A 17,195-nucleotide genomic window follows, 5' to 3' on the forward strand; every position below is an offset into this window, starting at 1 on the left:
ATGTATATTTTTGCAGTCGCCTGCTATCCTGTTATCCCACGATCCCTGGTCCATGAAGATCCCACATGCCACGGAGCAACGAAGCCCATGCACCACAGCTCCTGAGCCCAGGGGCCCTAGAGTCCACGCTCTGCAACAAGAGGAGCCCCCGCCACGAGAAGCCAGCTCGCTGCAACTCGAGATAACACCCTTGCAACCATGAAGACCCAGTGCCGCCATAAATAAACAAATACAATTAACTTTTTTTTTTAAAGAAAGAATTCTTCCTCTCGAGTCCCGACCAGCTGCCCTGTTCCCCACAAAACACATTCTTCCAACGATGAGGCCGTTTGTTCTCCTTTCTCCCAAGAGGAAACATGCATTTGGCCGACCGACATGTGTCAATCCTCATTTACCCGTCACAGCTCGGCAGGCTCTACATGACTGAGCGGGAGCTGGCTGTGCTGGCTTTGCCCACCTGCGGGGCAGCCTCACGGAGGCTCTGAGGAACACGGGGTCCATTTAAGGCTGACTTTTCTAGGAAACACGGAGTCTCTACGTTCCAGGAACTAGGCAGTGAGTGCCAAAGAACGTGGACAGCTTTATTGAGCTATTTTGACTCCCCTCACTTTTTATTTTAAATAGTCACTGTGGTGAGGTATTCATAACACAAAATATATCATTTTAACCGTTTAAAAGCATACAGTTCAGCAGCATTAAGTACGTTCACAGGGTTCTGGAACTCACACCACCATCCATCTCCAGGACTCAACTGTGCTCCGAAAACTGAAGGGGTTGCCATTAAATTGTAGCTTCCCAGTGTCTGCCAAGCAGCATCTTCCTGTCCTTTAAATCTGACTTCTCCAGGGAGCACACACGAGTGGACCCACAGAGTATTTGCTCTCCTGGGTCTGGTCTATTTCACTGAGCATAACTCCAAGATGGCTCAGTGGTAAAGAATACACCTGCAATGCAGGAGACCCAGGTTTGATTCCTGGGTCGGGAAGACCCCCTGGAGGAGGGCATGGCAACCCACTCCAGGATTCTTGCCTGGAGAATCCCACGGACAGAGGAGCCTGGCGGGCTGCAGTCCGTGGAGTCAGAGTTGGACAGGACCGAGCAACTAGACAACCACCAAGTTCTCAAGGTTCATCCACATCGTTAGCGTCTGCTGGAATTTCCTCCCTCTTTAAAAGTAAAACTCGCTCAGTTGCGTCTGACTCTTCCCAATCCCACAGACTGTAGCCCGCCAGGCTCCTCTATCCATGGGATTCTCCAGGAAAGAATACTGGAGTGGGTGGCTGGATCTCCCACATTGCGAGCAAATTCTTTACCATCTGAGTCACCAGGAAAGCCTTTTTAAAGGCTGAGTAATATCCCCTTTATGGGTGGACCGCCTTTTACTTATAAATTTATCCCTCCTTGGACTCTTGGTTTGTCTGCACACTTTAGCAGTTGCAAACAGTGCCGCTATGAACATAGGTGTGTGAATCTTTCTTTAAGACCCTGTTTTCTGTTTTATTGGAAGCTCAATGTTCTCTCTGCTTTCGGGCAGAGTTGATATGGCTCCAAAGGAGAACGTGAAATTCGTATCTCCTCACAGGTCCTCATCTCAGGGCACCATCGTCTCGATACCAAAACCAAAGATATCTGCAAAGAAAATTACAGATTCGTGTCACTGATGAACATAAACGCAGAAACCCTCAACAAAATACTAGAAAACAGAATCCAATGAAATGTTAAAAGGATCATACACCATGATCAAGTGGGATTTATCGCAGGGATGCAAAGATTCTTCTGTATATGCAAGATCAATGTGATACACCATATGAACAAGTTAAAGAATAAAAACCGTGTGATCATCTCAATACAAGGAGAAAAGGCTTTTGACAAAAGTCAGCACCCATTTATGATAAAATTCTCCAGAGAGTGGACATAGAGGGGACCCACCTCAATGTAATAAAGGCCACATATGACAAACCCATACCCAAGCTCATCTTCAACGGGGAAAGTCTGAAAGCATTTTGTCTAAGGTCAGGAACCAGACAAGGATATCCAGTCTCACCACCTTTATTTAACAGAGTTTTGGGAGGTCCTAGCCACAGCAATCAGGGAAGGAAAAATAAATAAAAGGAATCCAGATTGGAAAAGAATAAGGACAGTTGCTACTCTTTGCAGATGACATATCACTGTACATAGAAAACCCTAAAGATGACACCAGAAAATGACTAAAGCTAATCAATGAATTTGACAAAGTTGGAAGGTTTGGAAAAAGACACAGAATTCAACCACAGAATCGCTTCCATTCCAATATACCAAAAACAAAAAAATCACAAAGAGGAATTAAGAAAACATTCACCCTTACCATGACAGCAAAAAAATAAAACATCTAGGAATAAACCCAACAGAGGGTGTACAAGTCCTGTACTCAGAAAACTGAAAGATGACAGACGAAAGAAATCAAAGACGACGCAGATGGAGAGACATACCGCATTCTTGGGTTGGAAGAATCAATACTGTGAAAATGACTACACCACGCAAAGCAAGCTGATCAAGTTACCGATGGCATCTCTCACAGAATTAGAACAGATGACTTCACAATTTGTAAGGAAAGGCACACAATTTGTAAGTAAAGACTCCGAATAGCCAAAGACATCCTGAGAAAGAACAAGAGAGTTGGAGCAATCAGGGTCCCAGACCTCAGACTATACCACAAAGCTACCGTTTATCAAGACAGTAGGGTACTGACACAAAAATAGAAAGGGAGAATAATTGCACTGGACCGAAAGCCCAGAGATGAACTCACCCACCTGAGGTCGCCTAATGTATGGTGAAGGAGGCAAGAATATACAATGAAGAACAGACAGCCTTTTCAGTAAGTGGCGCTGGGAAAGCTGGACAGCGCCAAGCAAAAGAATGAAATCAATGATCAGACACTCCCTAACACCATACACGAAAATAAACTCAAAATAGATTATAGACCTAAATGGAAGGCCAGAAGGTACAAAATTTGTAGAGAAAAACAGAGGCAGAACACTCTTTGACGTATATCGTGGCAAGATCTTTTCTGACCCACCTCCCAGAGTCATGAAAATAAAAACAAACATAAACAAATGGGACGGAATTAAGCTTAAAAGCTTTCGGTCAGCAAAGGAAACTGTAAAGAAGACAAAAAGACAAACCTCTGAGTGGTAGAAACTATTTGTAAATAAAGTAACGGACAAGGGATCAATCTCTGAAATATAAAAACAGCTCGTGTGCATATATATATATATATATATATATATATATATAAATAAGTAGCAAAAAAACAGTCAAAAAATGAGTGGAAGACCTAAACAGACATTTATGTAAAGAAGACATACAGATGGCTAAAAAACAGATGAGAAGATGCTCAACATCACTCATTATCAGAGAAATGCAAATCAAAACCACAGTGAGGTACCATTACACGCCAGTCAGGATGGCTGCTATCCAAAAGTCTACAAGCAATAAATGCTGGAGAGGGTGTGGAGAAAAGGGAACCCTCTCACACTGTTGGTGGGAATGCAAACTAGTACAGCCGCTATGGAGAACAGTGTGGAGATTCCTTAAAAACTGGAAATAGAACTGCCATATGACCCAGCAATCCCACTTCTGGGCATACACACTGAGGAAACCAGAACTGAAAGAGACACGTGCACCCCAATGTTCATCGCAGCACTGTTTATAATAGCCAGGACATGGAAGCAACCTAGATGCCCATCAGCAGACGAATGGATAAGGAAGCTGTGGTACATATACACCATGGAATATTACTCAGCCATTAAAAAGAATTCATTTGAATCAGTTCTAATGAGATGGATGAAACTGGAGCCCATTATACAGAGTGAAGTAAGCCAGAAGGATAAAGAGCATTACAGCATACTAACACGTATATATGGAATTTAGAAAGATGGTAATGATAACACTATAAATGAAGTTGAGTGCAGAAGAATTGATGATTTTGAACTGTGGTGTTGGAGAAGACCCTTGAGAGTCCCTTGGACTGCAAGGAGATCCAACCAGTCCATCCTAAAGGAAATCAGTGCTGAATATTCCTTGGAAGGACTGAAGCTGAAGCTGAAACTGCAATCCTTTGGCCACCTGGTGTGAAGAGCTGACTCACTTGTAAAGACCCTGATGCTGGGAGGGATTGGAGGCAGGAGGAGAAGGGGACGACAGAGGATGAGATGGTTGGATGGCATCACCGACTCCATGGACATGAGTATGAGCAAACTCTGAGAGTTGCTGATGGACAGGGAGGGCTGGTGTGCTGTGTTCCACGGGGTTGCAAAGAGTTGGACACGACTGAGCGACTATACTGAACTGAAGTCATGTGTACATATGTATACTCAGTGTATATATCAAATAAATGAAAAAGAAAGACGTGCTACATACACACAGTGAAATATTACTCAGCCACAAAAGGAAACAAGATCTGGTAATTTGCAGAACATGGATGGACCTAGACACTGTGATACAGGGTGAAATAAGCCAGAAAGAGAAAAAGAAATATCACATATTAACACACATATATGGAATCTAGGAAAATGGTCGTGATGAAGCTATTTGCAGGGCGGGAATAGAGACACAGATGTAGAGAAGAAACACGGATTCCAAAGGTGGAGTGGATGATGGGATGAACTGAGAGAGCTCTGATATATGTACGGCACCATGTGTAAAACCGATAGCGAGTGGGAAGCTGATCTATAGAACACGAAGCTCAGCTCAGGGCTCTGTGATGACCTCGAGGGGCGGATGGGGGTGGGAGGGAGGCTCAAGAGGGAGGGGGTGTATGTATACATTTGGCTGATTTACACTGTCATACGGCAGAAACTAACAAACGTTTTAAATCAAGTATACTACAATAAAAAAAAAATAAAAAAGTTCGCTACTGGCACCAAAACAGAAATACAGATCAAAGCAACAGGATTCAGGGTGCAGAGATAAATCCACACGCTTGTGGCCACCTAATCTCATTGGAAAAGACCCCGATGCTGGGAAAGACTGAGGGCGGGAAGAGGAGGGGATGACAGAGGATGAGAGGGTTGGATGGCATCACCAACTTGATGGGCATGAGTCTGGGTGGACTCTGGGAGTTGATGAAGGACAGGGAGGCCTGGCGTGCTGCGGTCCATAGGGTCGCAGAGAGTCAGACACAACTGAGCAACTGAACTGAACTGAATCTGTTAACAGAGGAGACACAGATAGACAATGGATAAAAGCTAGCCTCTTCGATAAGTGGTGCTGGGAAGACTGGGAAACCACGTGGAGAAGAATGAAACTAGAAACACCGAATATAGAAAAATACTCATCCTAACACCACACACAAAAAATAAACTCAAAACAGATTAAATACCTAAACGTAAGGCCAGACACTATAAAACTCTTAGAGGAAAATGTAGGCAGAACACTCTGACTTAAATGATAACAGAGTTTTTTTTTACCCATCTTAGAGTAATGAAAACAGAGATAAACATATACAAATGGGACCTAATTAAGCTTGAAGTGAAGTGAAGCTACTTCAGTTGGGTCTGAGTCTTTGCGACCCCATGGACTGTCGCCCACCAGGCTCCTCTGTCCATGGGATTCTCCAGGCAAGAATATTGGAGTGGGTTGCCATTTCCTTCTCCAGGGGATCTTCCCCACCCAGAGATTGAACCTGGTTCTCCCACACCGCAGGCAGACTTTACCTTCTGCGCCACCAGGGAATTCCAATTAAACTTACAACACAGCAGAAAAACATAAGACAAAAAGACAACCTTCGAAATGGGAGAAAATGTTTGTTAATAAAGCAACGGACAAGGGATTAACCTCCAAAATGTAAAACAACTCATGGGCAAAAAAAAAAAAAAATCAAATATCAAAACGAATCCAAAAAAACCCAACCATGAAATGGGCAGGATGGCTATAGAGACATGTCTGCAAAGAAGACACAAAGATGGGCAAACACATGGAAAGACGCTCAACATCACTCATTATTACAGAAATGCAGGTGAGGGCTATATTAACACACCGCCTCACCCCTCCAGAGGGAGGGGATATCTGTATACAAACAGAGGATTCATGTATTTGTGATGCAGACACCAACAGAGCACTGTAAAACAGTTATCCTCCAATTTTACAAAAATGTACTGAAAAGACTAAAGCCGATCATTTTGCCAAAAAATAAATAAAATGTGAGATCAAGGTACGGGGTGAGGACTGGGAGTCTACGGTTAGCAGATGCAAAGTAGTACATAGAGAATGGATAAACAGCAGAGTCCTAATAGATAGAACGGAACTATACTCAACACTCTCTAATAAACCATCACGGAAAAGAATATGCAATAAAATGTACATACACACACACACATATATATAAACGCATTCTGTTTCCTGGCATTATATTATATATATATAATGAATCATTTTGCTATATACAGCAGAGATGAACACAGAATGGTAAGTCAACTATACTTCAATAAAATACTGTAAAAAGTGAAGAAAAAAAAACCCAATCAAAAAATGAGCAGAACTCTGAAACAGGCATTTCTCAGTAGAAGACACGTGTCTGTTAGTCGCTGAGTCGTGTCCGATTCTTTGAGACCACATGGTCTGCAGCCCGCCAGGCTCTTCCGTCCGTGGGATTTTCCAGGTAAGAATACTGGAGTGGGCTGCCAGTTCCTTCTCCAATAGAAGACAGATAGACTGCCAACAATCGCAGAAGATGTTCAACAGAAATGCAAATCAAAACTGCAACAACGTTTCACGCCCCCGTTGGTCAGATAGCTGTCTAAAAAGAGCTACAAGCAATAAATGCTGTAGCGAGTGTGGAGCAAAGGGGACCCTTCCGCGCAGCTGATGGCTGCGTATTTTCAATAGGTTCAGCCACTATGGGGGAAAGGATGGAGGTTGCTTCAACAAGTAAAAACAGAACTACCATAAGATCCAGCGATCTCACTCCTGGAACACATCGACACACAAAACTCTTAATTTTAAAAGATCCATGCAACTCCCCGTGTTCATAGCAACGCTAGCACCGTAGGCAAGACGTGAAGACCACATAAATGCCCATCGATGGACAGATGGGTAAAGAACCTGGGGCACATATATATACAATCGAATATCAGCCACAAGAAAAGGAATAGTGGGTCATTGGTGGTGATGCGGATGAAGCTAGAGTCTGTTATAGAGAGTAACACAAGAGCATAAGAAATAGTGTATAGTAATGCATGCATGTGGAATCTTGTCAGCTTCCCTAGTAGCTCAGACGGTAAAGCGCCTGCCTGCAATGCAGGAGACGCGGGTTTCACCCCTGGGTCGGGAAGATCCCCTGGAGGAGGGAAAATGGCAATCCACTGCAGTCTTCTTGCCCGGAGAACCCCATGGACAGAGGAGCCTGGCGGGCTACGGTCCACGGTGTCCCAAAGAGTCGGACACGCCTGAGTGAGTCACACACACGTGGAATCTAGAAAAACGGAAGCGATGAACGTATTGCGGGGCAGGGAGAGAGGCTCAAACCTGGAGGACAGACGTGTGGACTCAGCGGGGGGAAGCAGAGGGTGGGAGGGGCTGAGACAGCAGCGCTGACGTCTGCACTCTGATGCACACCCACCACCGTGCATGAAGCAGATCAAGAGTGGGAGGCCGCCGCAGGGCACACGGAACTCAGCCCGGGGCTCTGGGATGACCCGGAGGGCCGGGCTGGGAGGGAGGCGCCAGACGCAGGGGATGGAGGAAGGCGTGTGGGTGTCAGCTGCTCACTCGTGTCCGACTCTTTTGCAACCCCATCAACTGTAGCCCGCCAGGCTCCTCTGTCCATGGGGTTTTCCCAGGCAAGAGCGCTGGAGTGGGTTGCCATGCCATCCTCCAGAATATCTGAATCCAGAGAGCTTATTCACACTGTTGGATCGCGGAAATGGACACACTTCTGCAAAGGCAACCAGAACCCAATGGAAAAATAGATGAAAACATATGAAAGCCGATTGTGTTGCAGAGAAAAATGTAAGATGAGGTAAGGGAGGGAAGGATAGGCACTCTGTGGTCAGCAGATCTACAACGGTGTACAGAGAACAGATGCACGCCGAGACCCCCCACTGTACGGCCAAGGGAACTAGATTTCATCAGTTCAGCTCAGTTCAGTCGCTCAGTCGTGTCCGATCCCACAGACCACAGCACGCCAGGCCTCCCTGTCCATCACCAGCTCCCGCAGCTTACTGAAACTCATGTCCATGGAGTCGGCGATGCCGCCCTGTGATAAAAGATAATGAAAAAGAATATGGAAAAGCATGTGTGTGTGAACAAAAGTATCACTACAGTATACAGCAGAAGCTAACCTGAAATGGCAAACCAACTACACTTCGTTAAAAGAAACTTAAAAGTTAAAAAAAAAATACTCAAAACAACAAATCAAAAGAAAATAAATAAATGGGCAGATGACCTAAATAGAGATGTCTCCAAAGAAGACAGATGGAAGATCAAGAGGCACATGAGAAGATGCTCAACATCACTCATTGTTAGACAAATGCAAACCAAAGCTACAGTGAGGTATCACCTCACAGAGGTCAGAAAGGGCATCTTCAAAAAAAATCTACAAAGAGTAAATGCCGGAGAGGGTGTGGAGAAAAGGGAACCCTCCTACACGGTTGGTGGGAATATAAATTAGTGCAGCCGCTATGGAGAACAGTATGGAGGTTCCTTAAAAAACTGAAAATACAACCACCATATATGCGACCCGGCAATCTCACTCCTGGACACATACCCAGAGAAAACGCTTCATTCAAAAAGATCCTTCCTCCCCAGTGATCACAGCAGGGCTATTCACAACAGCCAAGACACGGAAGCAAACCTAAGTGGCCACCACAGATAAACGGAAAAGAAAGGAGTGGGCCATACGTACCGTGGAACATGACCCAGTCATGAGGAGGAGGAGAATCTGGTCCTTTGCAGAGACGCGGATGGCCCTAGAGATTGTCAGAGAGAAGTAGGCCAGAAAGAGAAAAATAAATATCGCGTGTTAATGCGTGCATGCGGAATCTAGAAAAACGGTACAGACGAACCTGCTTACAAGGAGGAAGGCAGACAGATGCATGAACGGGCCGGGAGGGCTGGATGAATTCAGAGGGTTTCACAGACATGTACACACGACCATGCGCAGAACGGCTAGCCGGCGGGCAGCTGCTCTCCCGCACACGGAGTCCAGCTCGGGGCTCGGCGATGACCTGGAGGCGTTGGATGGGGGCGGGAGTGAGGCTTAAGAGGGAGGGGGTGCCTGTGGCTCATTGCGGAACTGACAGCGCACTGTAAATCAGCTATACCCCGTAAAAAACTAAAAAAGGAAACGCAACCACAGCGACAACAAAAGGCGGCGTGGTCCTGGCACAAACGATAGAAACACAGGCCAAAGGAGCAGGATACAGAGTCCAGAGGTAAACCCACAAACCTACCGTCACCCCATCCCTGACAGAGGAGGCAGGACTATACGGTGGAGAGAAGACAGTCTCTTCCGTAAGTGGGGCTGGGGAACCTGGACGTGTGAAAGAAGGAAATTGGGACACTCTCGAAAATACCGTCAAGCAAAAAATAAACTCAAAATGGATCAGAGAGCTAAATGTAAGGCCTGAGACTACAAAGCTCCTAGAGGGAACCGCAGGCAGAATACTCTGTGAGATAAATCACAAACCCAGCTACGGGAGTGATGAAGGTGAAAACAAAGAGACCAAAACAGTTGGGATCTGATTACACTGAAAAGCTTTCGCAGCGCCAAAGGAGACCGCAAACAAGATGAGAATATCCACAAAGGAGCCACGAGCAGAGGCTGGATCTCTAAAATATACACAAACAGCTCACGCAGTTACACAACAAAAAAAAACCAAACGACCCGGTCAAAAAACGGGCAGAAGGCCTAAACAGACGTGTGTCTCCAAAGAAGACACGCAGGTGGCCGGGAGACAGATGAGAAGATGGCCAACACGGCTCATTATCAGGGAGAAACGCAGATCAAAACTACACTGAGGCATCAGCTGACACCAGTCAGAGCGGGACCACTGTTTGAAAGCTGACCGACGGTAGACGCCGTGGGAGAAAGGGACCCCTCCCGCGCTGTTGGTAGGAATCTAAACTGTCGCCTCGTTGCAGAGAACATTATGGGGGGTTCCTTAAAACATTACACGCTGCCATAGGAAGCAGCAAGCCAAGTCCTGAGCATGCACCCAGAGGAGAAAACAGAATTCACAAGGACGCACGCACCACCCCGCCAACGTTCACTTCGGCGCTGTTCACACTCGGCAAGGCGGGGACCCAAGCGAAGTGTCCAGAGACACTGGAACACGGGGCACAAATACAAACAAGAAACCAGGAGGCTCCAGACGGAGGGGATAAATGCACATGCACATGGCGGATTCACTTTGTGCTGCAGCAGAAATTACGACAACATTGTAAAGTAACCCTGCTTCAGTAAAAAAATAAATCAAAAGGGGAGAAACAAACAAACAAAAAAAAAACAGGATGGTTTTGGCACAAAAAAAAAGAAATACAGACCCGAGGAACAGGACACAAAGTCCAGAGATAAACCCCACGCACTCAAGGTCATCTCATCGCTGAGAAAGCAGGCAGGACTCTACAATGGAGAGAAGACAAAGTCTCTCCCAAAAGCGGGGCTGGGGCAATTGGACGCTCCTTGTCAAAGGATGGCATTACAACACACGCTGACACCATAGACGGAAATAACATCCAAATGGATTTAAAGACCTCAGTGGAGGGCCAGACACAGTAAAACTCTGAGAGGGAGACTGAGGCAGAACATTCTTTGTTCATACACTGCGGGTAGGTCTTTTCTAAATCCGCCTCCTACAGTAATGAAGATAAAAGCAAGTCAAATAACCAAATAGGACCTTTTTTTTTTTAATTTTTGAAAGTCGCTCACTCGTGTCCAACTCTTTGCGACCCCATGGGCTATACAGTCCATGGAATTCTCCAGGCCAGAATACTGGAGTGGGTAGCCCATCCCTTCTCCAAGGGATCTTCCCAACGCAGGGATCGAACCCAGGTCTCCCACATTGCAGGCAGACTCTTTACCAGCTGAGCCACAAGGGAAGCCCAAGAATACTGGAGTGGGTAGCCTTTCCCTTCTGCAGGGGATCTTCCTGACCCAGGAATCAAACCCAGGTCTCCCACATTGCAGGCAGATTCTTTACCAGCTGAGCCACAAGGGAAGCCCAAGAATACTGGAGTGGGTAGCCTTTCCCTTCTGCAGGGGATCTTCCTGACCCAGGAATCAAACCCAGGTCTCCCAAATTGCAGGCAGATTCTTTACCAGCTGAGGCACCAGGGAAACCCTAATGAACCTTAAAACTTTTGCACAGCAAAGAAAACTATAAACGAGAAGAAAAGACAACCGCATGAATGGCAGAAAATATTTGCAAACAGAGCAACTGACAAGGCATTAAACTCTAAAATATACAAACAGCTCATGCAGTTAAACAACAACCAAAAACAAAAAAACCCAATTAAAAAAAAAAAATGGACGTAAGACCTCAATAGACAGTTTTTCAAAGAAGACATACAGATGGCCAATAAACACACGAAAAGATCCTCAACAATGCTAATTATTAGAGAAATGTAAATCAAGATTATAATGAGGTATCACTTCACACCAGTCAGTATGACCGTGATCAAAAAAATCTACAGATAAAATGCTGGAGAGGATGTGGAGAAAAGGGAACCCTCCTCGCTGTTGATGGGAATGTAAACTGGAACAGCTGTTACAGAGAACAGTATGGACGTTCCTTAAGAAGACCAAAAACAGAACCACCACAGGACCGCGCAGTCTCACTATGGGGCACATAGGCTGAGCGTGCTAAGTCGCTTCAGTCGTGTCTGACTCTTTGCGACCCCGTGGCCTGCAGCCCACCAGGCTCCTCTGTCCATGGGATGCTCCAGGCGAGAATACTGCCGTGGCTTTCCATGCCTTCCTCCAGGGGAATCACCCCAACCCAGGGATCGAACCTGCATCTCTTAATGTCTCCTGCCTTGGCAGGGGAGTTCCTTACTACTAGCGCCACCTGGGAAGCCCACATACCCTGAGAAAAATCGTAATTCAAAAAGACACATGTACCCCAATATTCACTGGAACACTATTTACAAGAGCCAGGGCATGGAAGCAACCTAGATGTCCTTCGACAGATGAATGGATAAGAAGACGTGGAACACATATGCAATGGGATATTACTCATATCAGTTTACTGTGAAAAAAAAAGACAAAACTGCCAATTGCAGAGGCACGGATGGACCTAGAGACATTCTTACAGAGGGAAGTTAAGTGAGTTCAGTCAGTTTAGTCGCTCAGCCGTGTCCGACTCTCTGTGACCCCATGGAACACAGCACGCCAGGCCTCCCTGCCCATCACCAGCTCCCAGAGCTTACTCAAACTCATGTCCATCGAGTCGGTGATGCCATCCAACCATCTCATCCTCTGTCGTCGCCTTCTCCTCCTGCCCCCAATCTTTCCCAGCATCAGAGTCTTTTCCAAGGAGTCGGTTCTTCCCATCAGGTGGCCAAAGGATTCGAGTTTCAGCTTCAGCATCAGTCCTTCCAATGAACACCCAGGACTGATCTCTTTTAGGATGGACTGGTTGGATCTCCTTGAAGTCCAAGGGACTCTCAAGAGTCTTCTCCAACACCACAGTTCAAAAGCATCAATTCTTCAGCGCTCAGCTTTCTTTATGGTCCAACTCTCACACCCATACATGACCACTGGAAAAACCGTAGCCTTGACTAGACAGACATTTGTTGGTAAAGCAATGTCTCTGCTTTTCAATATGCTGTCTAGGTTGGTCATAACTCCTTCCAAGGAGTAAGCGTCTTTTAATTTCATGGCTGCAGTCACCATCTGCACTGATTTTGGAGCTCCAAAAAATAAAGTCTGCCACTGTTTCCGTGGTTAGAAAGTAAGTTAGAAAGAAACACAATATAGTACATTAACGCTTACATGCGGAATCTGAAGATAACGGCATATACAATCTTACTTATGAAACAGGAAGAGGGACCCAGACGTAGAGAACAAGCATATGGATACCAAGGAAGTAAGGGGCGGTGGGGGGGGTGGGCGGCGAACTGGGAGAGCGGGACGGACACATAGACACTCTCGACTCCAAATATAACATAGATAGCTAGGGAGGACCTACCACACAGCCCAGGCAACTCCACTCAGCGGCCTGCAGGGACATAAACGGGAAGGAAATTCAAAGAAAGAGCGGATATGGGTATACGTCCAGCTGATTCACTTTGCTGTCCTGCTGAAACTAACACAACATTGGAAAGCCACTATACTCCTGTAAAACAAATTAAGAATTCTCCCCAAATCGAACCCTGCAGAGGAAATCCTTTCTGACAGCCCCACAGAGGGAACCGTCTGAAGACCCGATTTTGCAAAAAGTCTTGATTTTGCAAAGAGGATCCCTTCTTGGGTGTGCTCTTTATAACACAAAATAGAGTAAATCTCAAAAGCAAGGGGACTTGGGGTTCCCTGGAATTCTCCCTTCCCGTGGCAATGGGTGGAATTAAAGTCCTGTTCCACTCCTAGTCTAGCTTGATTTTTTTTTCCCCCTGTATTTCTGAACGTTTATTCCCCCTCTTTGTTGTTGTTCAGCTGCTAAGTCATGTCTGAATCTTCAAGATCCCAGTGGACTGCAGCCCACCAGGCTTCCTCCATCCATGGGATTCTCCAGGCAAGAATACTGGAGTGGGTGGCCATTTCCTCCTCCAGGGGAATCTTCCTGAGCCGGGGATCGAACCCGCATCTCCTGCATCGCAGGCAGATTCACTGCAAACTTGAAAAGACGACCATTGCTTCTTTCTGGTCCTTCCACTGACAGGCCACACCGCCGAGATATCCTGACGCCAAGCCCATTTGGGATTATCACAAGAAAATAACAGTTTAGGACATGACACGCTGCGGTTTTTATACTGAGTCATAAAATGTGGCTGGGGAAGAACCATAAAAGACCTCACGTAACTGATCCTACTTAAATCCAATCTCTCATAAAAACCTGCCTGCTTTCCATGCTGGAAATGAATGATTTCACTGACCTTTGCTGATTCTTTGAAAATTTATCAGTTTTCTTACTCTTGCTCATGTGTTCCTACGTGTCTTAGTCTACACCTTTTTTTGCTGTGTTTTTAGTTTATATTTTTATTGGAGTATAACTGCTTTCCTCATAGCTCAGTTGGCAAAGAATCCGCCTGCAATGCAGGAGACCCTGGTTCGATTTCTGGGGCGGGAAGATCCACCGGAGAAGGGACAGGCTACCCACTCCAGTATTCTGGCCTGGAGAATCCCACGGACTGTATAGACCACGGGGTGGCAAAGAGTCGGACACGACTGAGCGACTTTCGCTTTCACTTTTTTACTGACTTCACTCTGCACGACGTCTCCAGATGCATAGACATCCCTAGGAATGATGTCTTGGGCTTTATTTTTCAAGTCCAAAGCCAGAGTTAAAGAACAAGGACAGCCGAAGGAAACTCCTGCACCCTGACATCCATGTCTCTCACTCAAAGGCGGAAGCCGCCTTGCCAGCCAGATTTTCCTTCTGCAAGTCAGCAAATGTAACGTTTCTGGAGAAAACTTGGAACGCACTGGCTTGGCCCCACGGGTCAAAAGCACAAAACGTCCACGCATTTATTAAAGCCGGGGGACATGAGTTTGCAAGCACGCCTCCTGTGATCTAAAACAGCAGAATTCCAGGGGACTTCCCTGATGGTCCAGCGGTTAAGACTCCACTCTGCTAACGCAGAGGACACAGGTTTGATACCTGGTCGGGGAACTACACCTGACATGCATTAATGAAGAGTTCGAACATCACAACTAAAATGATTCCACGTGAGTCAGGGAGCTGAACCCGGAGCTCTGTAATAAACCCAGAGGGCTAGGAGGGGGTGAGGGGGGTGGGAGGTGGGAGGGAGGTTCAAGACGGAGGGGACTTGTGTATACCTATGGCCGGTTCATGTCGATGTTTGGCAGAGAGTAACACAACTCTGTAAGGCAATGATCCTTTCATGAAAAAATAAATAATTTTTAAAATATTCAACATGCAGCATCTAAGCAAACAAAGAAACAAAAAGTCCCACAAGCCGGCACAAAGATCATAGGTCCCAAGGGCTGCAATGAAGACCCAGAGCAGCCAAATAAAGATTTAAAATGGAGAATCCTATCACTGGTTCATGTTGGGGTCCGACAGAAAACAACAAAATTCTCTAAAGCAATTATCCTTCCATTAAAAAATATAGAAATGTGAAAAAAAATGGAGAATTCCAGGTCGTTAAGCTGTTAAAAAAGTGTTTGGTTCACAAAGATCCACAGAGCTCCATGTTCATAGCAGCACTTTTCACAGTAGCCAAGACAGTGATTTGGGGGCTCCAAAATCACCGCAGATGGTGACTGCAGCCATGAAACTAAAAGACGCTTGCTGCTTGGAAGAAAAGCTATGACCAACCTAGACAGCATATTAAACAGCAGAGACGTTACTTTCCCAACAAAGGTCCATCTAGTCAAAGCTATGGTTTTTCCAGTGGTCATGTATGGATGTGAGAGTTGGACCATAAAGAAAGCTGAGCGCTGAAGAATTGATGCTTTTGAATTGTGGTGTTGGACAAGACTCTTGAGAGTCCCTCGGACTGCAAGGAGATCCAACCAGTCCATCCTAAAGGAAATAAGTCCTGAATATTCATTGAAAGGACTGATGCTGAAGCTGAAGCTCCAATCCTTCGGCCAACTGATGGGAAGAGCTGACTCACTGGAAAAGACCCTGATGCTGGGAGGGATTGAGGGCAGGAGGAGAAGGGGACGACAGAGGATGAGATGGTTGGATGGCATCACTGACTCAATGGACATGAGTTTGGGTAAACACGGGGAGTTGGTTATGGACAGGGAGGCCTGGCGTGCTGCAGTCCACAGGGTCACAAAGAGTCGGACACGACTGAGAGAACAGAAGATACGGCAGCAATTCAAGGGTCCATCAACAAAGAAGATGTGATACATACATACAGTGGAATATGACTCAGTCATAAAAAGGATTGAAGTTCTGCCACTTGCAACAACGTGGATGGGCTTGAAGGGCATTATCATGCATTAAGCCAGACAGAGAAAGACCAATATGGTATGCTTTCACTTACAGATGGAATCTGAAAAATACAAGAAACCAGTAAATGTAACATAAGAAAAGAAACAGAGTCGCAGATACAGAGAATAGACTGGGGGTGTGGCCAGTGGGGGAGAAGGAATCGGGGGGAGGGACGAGATAAGGAGAAGGGGCTAAGACGTACAAACTACTGTGTACAAAATAAAATAGCCACAGGAATATATTGTACAACACAGGGAACATAGCTAATATTTTGTAGCAACTTTAAATGGAGTGCATGCTAAGTCACTCGGTTGTGTATTCCTCAATATGCAAGCTGACAGGAAATGCAAGGCTGGTTTCATTACAACCCAAATGGACTTTTCAGCTTCAGTTAGGTATTGGAGAAGGGCGTGGCGACCCACCGCAGTCTTCTTGCCTGGAGAATCCCCCGGACAGAAGAGCCTGGTGGGCTACCGTCCACAGGGTCACAAAGAGTCAGACACGACTGAGTGGCTAACACTTGGTATAGTTCTCTGCATGGATTTAACGACCTGGAAATGGGCCTCATCACGTGTTTTTCTACTGCACTCAGACTCATGTCAGCCGTCAGCGGGGACCTTCCCCTCCATGTGACACCAGGATGATGCAGGGGGGAGGGCGGGGGCGGGATGTCTGTTTACAACTGTCCAGTGCCGTGCTGGGGGTTTGCAAACCCAGAACAGAGCCCCACAGCTCCCGGAAAATGAACCCTGTGTCCGCCAACCTCATTTACAACCAAAACAGCGTGGCAACTGCCTACTGCAAGCTCCCTGAGTGCGAATGTGGTTCAGGCAGGCACAAACTTGTTTGCAGATTTTGAAAGGAAATGAGATGAAACGCAGAAAAAGCCTGAAGATCCCTAGACAGTTCTCCGGAGCAGAATCTGATCTGCAAAGCTCGGAGGAGGTAGCATATTAGCTTCAAGAGGGCTGAGTATTACATAGAGAACAAAGAATATTTGGATTTTTCCAGATAGGAGCATAGATATGAAGGGCTCTTCAGAGAACGAATGAAATCCCATCCACCATTTGAAAATCAAAAAAGAAAAAACTC

The 17,195-nt window shown here is 46.0% G+C and overlaps 1 long non-coding RNA gene across 1 annotated transcript in view; it reads right to left on the reverse strand.

Annotated features, from left to right (window-relative positions):
* Positions 1–248: 248 nt before the first annotated feature.
* Positions 249–17,195, reverse strand: part of LOC136153660 (uncharacterized) — a 67,695-nt gene continuing 50,748 nt past the window's right edge. Inside the window, exon 3 of the long non-coding RNA XR_010660419.1 lies at positions 249–1,629. This is a non-coding gene — a long non-coding RNA (uncharacterized lncRNA). The remainder of the gene's footprint in view (positions 1,630–17,195) is intronic.

Source organism: Muntiacus reevesi, chromosome X, assembly GCF_963930625.1.
Source record: "Muntiacus reevesi chromosome X, mMunRee1.1, whole genome shotgun sequence".
Classification (NCBI taxonomy): domain Eukaryota; kingdom Metazoa; phylum Chordata; class Mammalia; order Artiodactyla; family Cervidae; genus Muntiacus; species Muntiacus reevesi.